At 44.9% G+C, this 6,580-nt stretch overlaps 1 pseudogene; it reads left to right on the top strand.

The window, feature by feature from the left end:
* The first annotated feature begins 4,276 nt into the window (after positions 1-4,276).
* Positions 4,277-5,543, top strand: LOC102284660 (AKT-interacting protein-like; annotated as a pseudogene).
* Positions 5,544-6,580: the final 1,037 nt, after the last annotated feature.

The raw sequence follows: 6,580 nt of genomic DNA, 5'->3' as shown, positions 1-6,580 counted from the left end.
CATACATATATAACTGAGTCACTTTGCTGTGCACCTGAAACTAACACAACATTATAAGTCAACTATATTTCAATAAAAATTTTTTAAAAAGGAAAAGAAAAGTAAAGTCTACAGACTAGTTATCTATATAAATTAAAACAAAAAAACAACAAAATCTGGCTGACATTTTTTTTCTTATTTCATTAACTGATTGAATTGACTTTATATTATGGCCCTGGAGTTTGGAATTCATCTGGACAAAGTCTATGTATTGTATGTATGAAGGCTGATATTTTATACCTGTTCAATTTTTAAAACACAGTCCTCTCTAAAATCTATGCAGAATTTCTGCATTTCAAGAACTAAAGGAAGCAGAGATGAGCCCTGTAAAGTGACTGGAACATGAGGAGTTGCCATTTAAATCCCCTGCTCCTGTCCAGGTGAATTTAAAATGAGCAGATGGGTCCTGATTTGCAGCTGGGGTTACTGCAGTGTAGTTCACAGGGCAGGAGAATCTGAACAGAAAAGATAACCAACTGCTTCTTCCTTGGGCCCCACCTCCCTCTGAGAATAGGACATATTCAAGATCTCTGAGGCTGACCAGAAGCCCCACCTGAGGCTGCCAGCCCTACCACTGATCCTCCAGTGGGAAGTTGGCATTTCTTTCTTGGCAGATGCTTTCAGGATGGGTTAGTACCTTGGTTGGTGGATATGAACACATTGTCCTGGATGGTAAAAACCTATTGACCAAATTCAGCCCCACCCTTCTTGAAGGAGGAGGGCCTGTTTGAACACCAGCAGGGTTCAACACACTCCAATACTTTGGCCATCTGGTGCGAATAGCTGATTCATTGGAAAAGACCCTGATGCTGGGAAAGATCGAGGACAGGAGGAGAAGGGGGACAACAGAGGATGAGATGGTTGGATGGCATCATTGACTCAATGGACTCAATGAGTTTAAGCAAACTCCAGGAGATGGTGAAGGACAGGGAAGTCTGGCATGCTGTAGTCCATGGGGTCGAAAAGAGTGAGACACAACTTAGCAACTGAACAACAACAAGTCTTCAACACGCAGCATCTCAGTGTGACTTTGATACCGTAAATGTTGGGGTCAGATTCCTGGATTCATATTCTGGTTCTGTCACTATCTTTGAAGGAGTTTTTTAAACAGTCTCTTCCTCAGTTTCCACATCTGTAAATGAATCTTCCCCGTAAGTAACCATCTGATAGGACGGCTATGAGGAATGATAGAAATAATCCATATAAACCATTTGGCAGAGAGCCTGGCATAGTGCATGCAGTCTGTGTTAACTGCTTTTATTAGTTTGGATTTCGGCTGCTTGAATGGACAGCTCAGATATGTCCAGCTGCTGCCTGCCAGGAGCTGAATTAATCAGGATGCTCTCGGCAAGAAGCAGAACACTTGACCCACAGCCGCTTATGCAATAAAGACATCTATCATCTCATGTCTTGAGAAGCTGAACTTAGCACAGGCTCTGGGGTTGGCTGATTCAGGGTCCCGGGATGGTCATCAAGGACACACTGTCTCTGTCTCTCCTTTGCCCACCCTAGTGAGTGGGTGGCTGGATCTTCGGCTGCTTCCCCCTGTGGGTAGTGTCCGTATGTCTATTCTCTCTGTCTGCATCTCTACTGCTGCCCTGCAAATAGTTTCATCTGTACCATCTTCCTAGATTCCACATATATGCGTTAATACACGATATTTGTTTTTCTCTTCCTGACTTACTCTGTATAATAGGCTCTAGGTTCATCCACCTCATTAGAATTGATTCAAATGTGTTCCTTCTTATAACTAATATTCCATTCTATATATGTATATACCACATCTTCTTTATCCATTCCTCTGTCAATCGACATCTTGGTTGCTTCCATGTCCTAGCTATTGTAAATACTGTGGCAGTGAACATTGGGGTACATGTGTCTTTTTCTATTACGATTTCCTTAGGGTATATGGTGGAGTGGGAAATGGCAACCCACTCCAGTATTCTTGCCTGGAGAATCCTATGGATGGAGGAGCCTGGTGGGCTACAGTCCATGGGGTTGCAAGGAGTTGGACATGACTGGGCGACTTCACTTTCACTTTAGGGTATATGGAGGGCAGAGTTCTTATGTCACAGAGGCAAAGGCAGGAAGGCCGAGTCCTGTCCTTGACCTTGGGGAGAGGACTCAAGTCCCAACTCCATGACTAGGGGACGGTGCTGGGGATGTGCAAGCTGATGGGAATGGAAATGCTGTGCAGGCTGTGAGCAGCTGTGCACACCTGATGGATGGCTGTTATGAATACACAGCAGCATCCTTCTGTTGTTCTCTGTTTATAGTCTGACTCTTATGTGGGAGCTGACAGATATAGAGAAGACAGCCTGAATGTGTAGTAAAGACATTTCTCATTCACCTCTGTCTGAAAGTATCCTCCCCAAGACAGACACCCAGCTCCACTGATTAAGCAACAAGAGTAACAATAATTATGACACTTATGGCCCCTGAATATTTTATGTCTTCAAAGTGCTCTATGATTTCATTTGATGTCTGGAAGCAGGTGATGGTCTGAAGCTCAGAATCCTTCTGTGTAGACTGTCTGACACCTCCTTGTGATGTATTTGCCCCCTGTTGCTGGGCAAGGGGTGGAGGGGCTGAGCTGGTCTCTTCCTTTCCCCGGCTTCCTCATACACAGCTTCCCATTTCCCTTTTATGGCTGCTGTTTTGTTTGAAAATAACTTCTTCAAGCTCTCAGCCCAGACGATCTGTCTCTGACATTGTCTCCTCAACTGATTTCCCTAATGTCAATAACATGTCAAATTCTTCCAGGGCTAGAAAGATAAGAATCAGGGCTATATTTAATGTGAGAAGGGACGCTGAGTATAAAACTCCTGCTTTTGCTAAAAATCAGAGTTTAGCAAAAGATGTTTGACAAGAGGGGAAGGGAGAAATGTAGCATCAAGTCCTTCAAAAATTCTCCTTTCCTAGAAAGCACTTGGAGCTGCTCTCTTTAGAGCTTCAAGTCTCCTGGGAGACAACTTAATGACTGCTCCATCGGTGTGCCCCTCTGCCGCCCCACCCTGTGTAATACCTTACCAAACATGCTGCTTCCTTTCTCCAACCCACCTGCCTTCATTTCACTGCAAAATCCAGGGCATAGACTCTGGTGGCTTCTGACAGGCGTCTTCCTTCCACACCTGTTGATACCAAAATGCCAAATGGATCAGCATGTCGGGTGATGGAGTAGGTCTAAGTGCTGCTGTCTCAGGAAGCTGGGGTATTTTGAAGAGCAGACGTCTGACATTGAAACCCCAGTCTTTTACTAGTGGGCTGTATGACTCTGGGTAACTTATACAACCTCTCTGAGCCTCTGTGTAAAATTCTGATTATTATTCACTCTCTCTTCTGGGTCATCAATTCCTGGATGCTTGGAAGGGTCAGGAGAGCAGTCATCAACAAGCTGTGCAGACTGGCCTAGACCAGAGCCCTCATAGAGGGCATGGGGGAAGCCAAGCCCAGCTGCTTTCTGCCTCCAGGCTTCTTCTGTTTATGAACCTGCTTAGTGATCTGGGAGGCACTATGGCAGTGAGTCCCCCTGTTTATTACCCACAATGAACCTGCTGGGCCCCAGGTTTCTAGATGAGTCTCACTGGGCTGGCACTTGTTCATAAGAATACAACTTATTCTTTCCTTGGTTCTCTAGTTCCTCCCTAGTGCCCTTGCTGAGAATCCCACAGGGCTGCCAACTCAGGTTTGTGGAATCCACACCCCAGTTTCCTATCTCTGTAATGGGGCAGGGTTCCTATAGAGGGTAGGGGTAGGGGGGAGATAGGGTTGGGGATTGTGTTCCAAACAATGTCATTCAGGGCCTTCCCTGTTTTTCATGAGTGGTGACTACTACCATGTTCCATTTTGAACAGAATGCCAGGTGTTTACATCTTTTTAGCTCTTGAAGAAGCCAAGTAAAGTTCAGAGTGGGTCTGGGACTTCCCCTGGTGGCCCAGTGGCTGAAACTCTGTACTTCTACTCCAGGGTTCCATCCCTGATCGGGGAACTAAGATCCCGCTTGTAGGGGCCAGACAACCAGAGATGCTGTAGGGCTGTGACAGTGCTGGCTCGTTGGGCAGCCGGGAGCACTGCCTTGAAAACACCAATGTAAAGTGAATTCTGAACATGAAAGAGTTTGATGACACAGAGCACTGAATTTCTTTGTTTGGAGTACAAGTTATCACCCTTTCTGGAGCATGCTTCAATTCATTTCAGTTCAGTTGTGTCTGACTCTTTGCGACCCCTGGACTGCGGCATGCCAGGCTTCCCTGTCCATCACCAACTCCCGAAGCTTGCTTGTAAACCGAGCACGTTTACAAGTTCTGTATGCAAACGATCTGATGGTGAAGAGCAGACAGTGCTGGGATGTGAAAACCGGTCCTCCACACACTGCTCCAAATAAACAGCTGCCTTCTCTTCCCCACAAAATGCTCTGCCCATAATTAAACCTACATCTCCTGCCCCAGCAACACAAATGGCATCCATGCTTCTTATGGACCTTTCTACTTGGAATACTTCCTTCTTGTGGATTTTACCTTGAGTATGAAGCAGAAGTCACCAGGTGTCTATGTGCTGCCTTCCTATCAATCTGCGGTTTGGAGTCATGTTTGTAGGGCATGGACTCTATCAAGGTGGTGTATTTAAGTTTACATCCCTGATAACTACCCAGATGGTGACTGTCCACATTTGGTGTTTGATATTCCCATCTTTCACCTGCTAGTTGATCTCATCTCATGTAAACTGGGGGCTTCCCAGGTGACTCAGTGGTAAAGAACCTGCCTATCAATGCAGGAGACGTGGGTTCGATCCCTGGGTTGGGAAGATCCCCTGGAGAAGGAAATGGCTACCCATTCCAGTATTCTTGGCTGAAGAATCCCATGGACAGAGGAGCCTAGAGGGCTACAGTCCATGGGGTTGCAAAGAGCTGGACATGAATGAGTGACTGAGCACACACTGAGAACACAAAAAGGTGAACTGGATGTGAAGAAAGTATTTGCAAAGAGGCTGCTGCTGCTGCTAAGTCGCTTCAGTGGTGTCCAACTCTGTGTGACACCATAGATGGCAGCCCACCAGGCTCCTCCGTCCCTGTGATTCTCCAGGCAAGAACACTGGAGTGGGTTGCCATTTCCTTCTCCATTGCAAAGTGGAGGCGGAATAATAATTGTATTTGGCAAGTATTGATGTGTGCAAGGTGAGTTTTCTACAAGATTGATCCAACAAGTCCCCTAAACCCAGAGACTGCAATACTGGGTGTAAAATCTATTTAGCTTTTGAAAAGTAAAGTGGTTGGCAGTGTTAAGGTGTGCATTGCTCATTTGTTTGGCCAACCTAAAATAGAAGACCCCTACATAATTAGCTTTTCTCTATGGAATCCTTCTGTACATGCTGAAGCTAGAGAGAAGATGCTGACTCAGACAAAGCCTGAAGAACAGCATAATAAAAGTGTCCATCTTGGCCTGTAATGGGTAAATCCTAGCTAAGGACAGCCTTTCAGTAAAGAAGAGAAAACAGTAACAGCTTAAGCTGGTGACTCTGGTGCACCATGAACTTTCCTGCTGGACTCAGGCTAGTAGAGTTGACTGATGGACTGTCGGCAGAGCAAACCGTTGTGAAGAGTGGCTGATGTCAGTGTGGTCCGTGTGTGCCTAGGTTCTAACAGCAAGTTCTGGAAATCCTCTTTTTATGCACTGCATTACCTCTGGTAAAAGAATCTTTCCGGTGGTTATCTAGTTTAGTATTTTTGATTACTGGGGACTTGAAACTTATGTATTTTTTCTGAATATAATGCTAAAGGTAAGTTGCATTCATTTAAACTAGTGAAGTAGGTAGAACTCAGTGCTATCTATGAATTTTAAGGCTTCCCTGTGGCTCATATGGTAAAGAATCTGCCTGCAATGGGGAAGACCCGGATTCTATCCCTGGGTCTGGAAATTCCCCTGGAGAAGTGAATGGCAACCCTTTTCAGTCATCTACATCGAACCTGGACTGGCGATTCATTTCTTATATGATATTATACATGTTTCAATGCCATTCTCCCAAATCATCCCCGCCCCGCAACAGAGTCCAAAAGACTGTGTCTCTTTTGCTGTCTCACATAGAGGGTTATCGTTACCATCTTTCTAAATTCCATATATGCGTTAGTATACTATATTGGTGTTTTTCTTTCTGGCTTACTTCGCTCCGTATAATCGGCTCCAGTTTCATCCACCTCATTAGAACTGATTCAAATGTATTCTTTCTAATGGCTGAGTAATACTCCATTGTGTATATGTACCACAGCTTTCTTATCCATTCGTCTGCTGATGGACATCTAGTTTTTTAATTTTAAAATTAATTAGTTTATTTTAATTGCAGGCTAATTACTTTACAATATTGTGGTGGTTTTTGCCATACATTGACATGAATCAGCCATGGGTGTACATGTGTCCCCCATCCTGAATCCCCCTCCCACCTCCCTCCCCATCCCATCCCTCAGGGTTGTCCCAGTGCACTGGCTTTGAGTGCCCTGTTTCATGCATCAAACTTGGACTGGTCATCTATTTCACATATGGTAATATAC

Source organism: Bos mutus, chromosome 21, assembly GCF_027580195.1.
Source record: "Bos mutus isolate GX-2022 chromosome 21, NWIPB_WYAK_1.1, whole genome shotgun sequence".
NCBI lineage: Eukaryota > Metazoa > Chordata > Mammalia > Artiodactyla > Bovidae > Bos > Bos mutus.
This window is presented reverse-complemented; position numbering and strand designations above follow the sequence as displayed.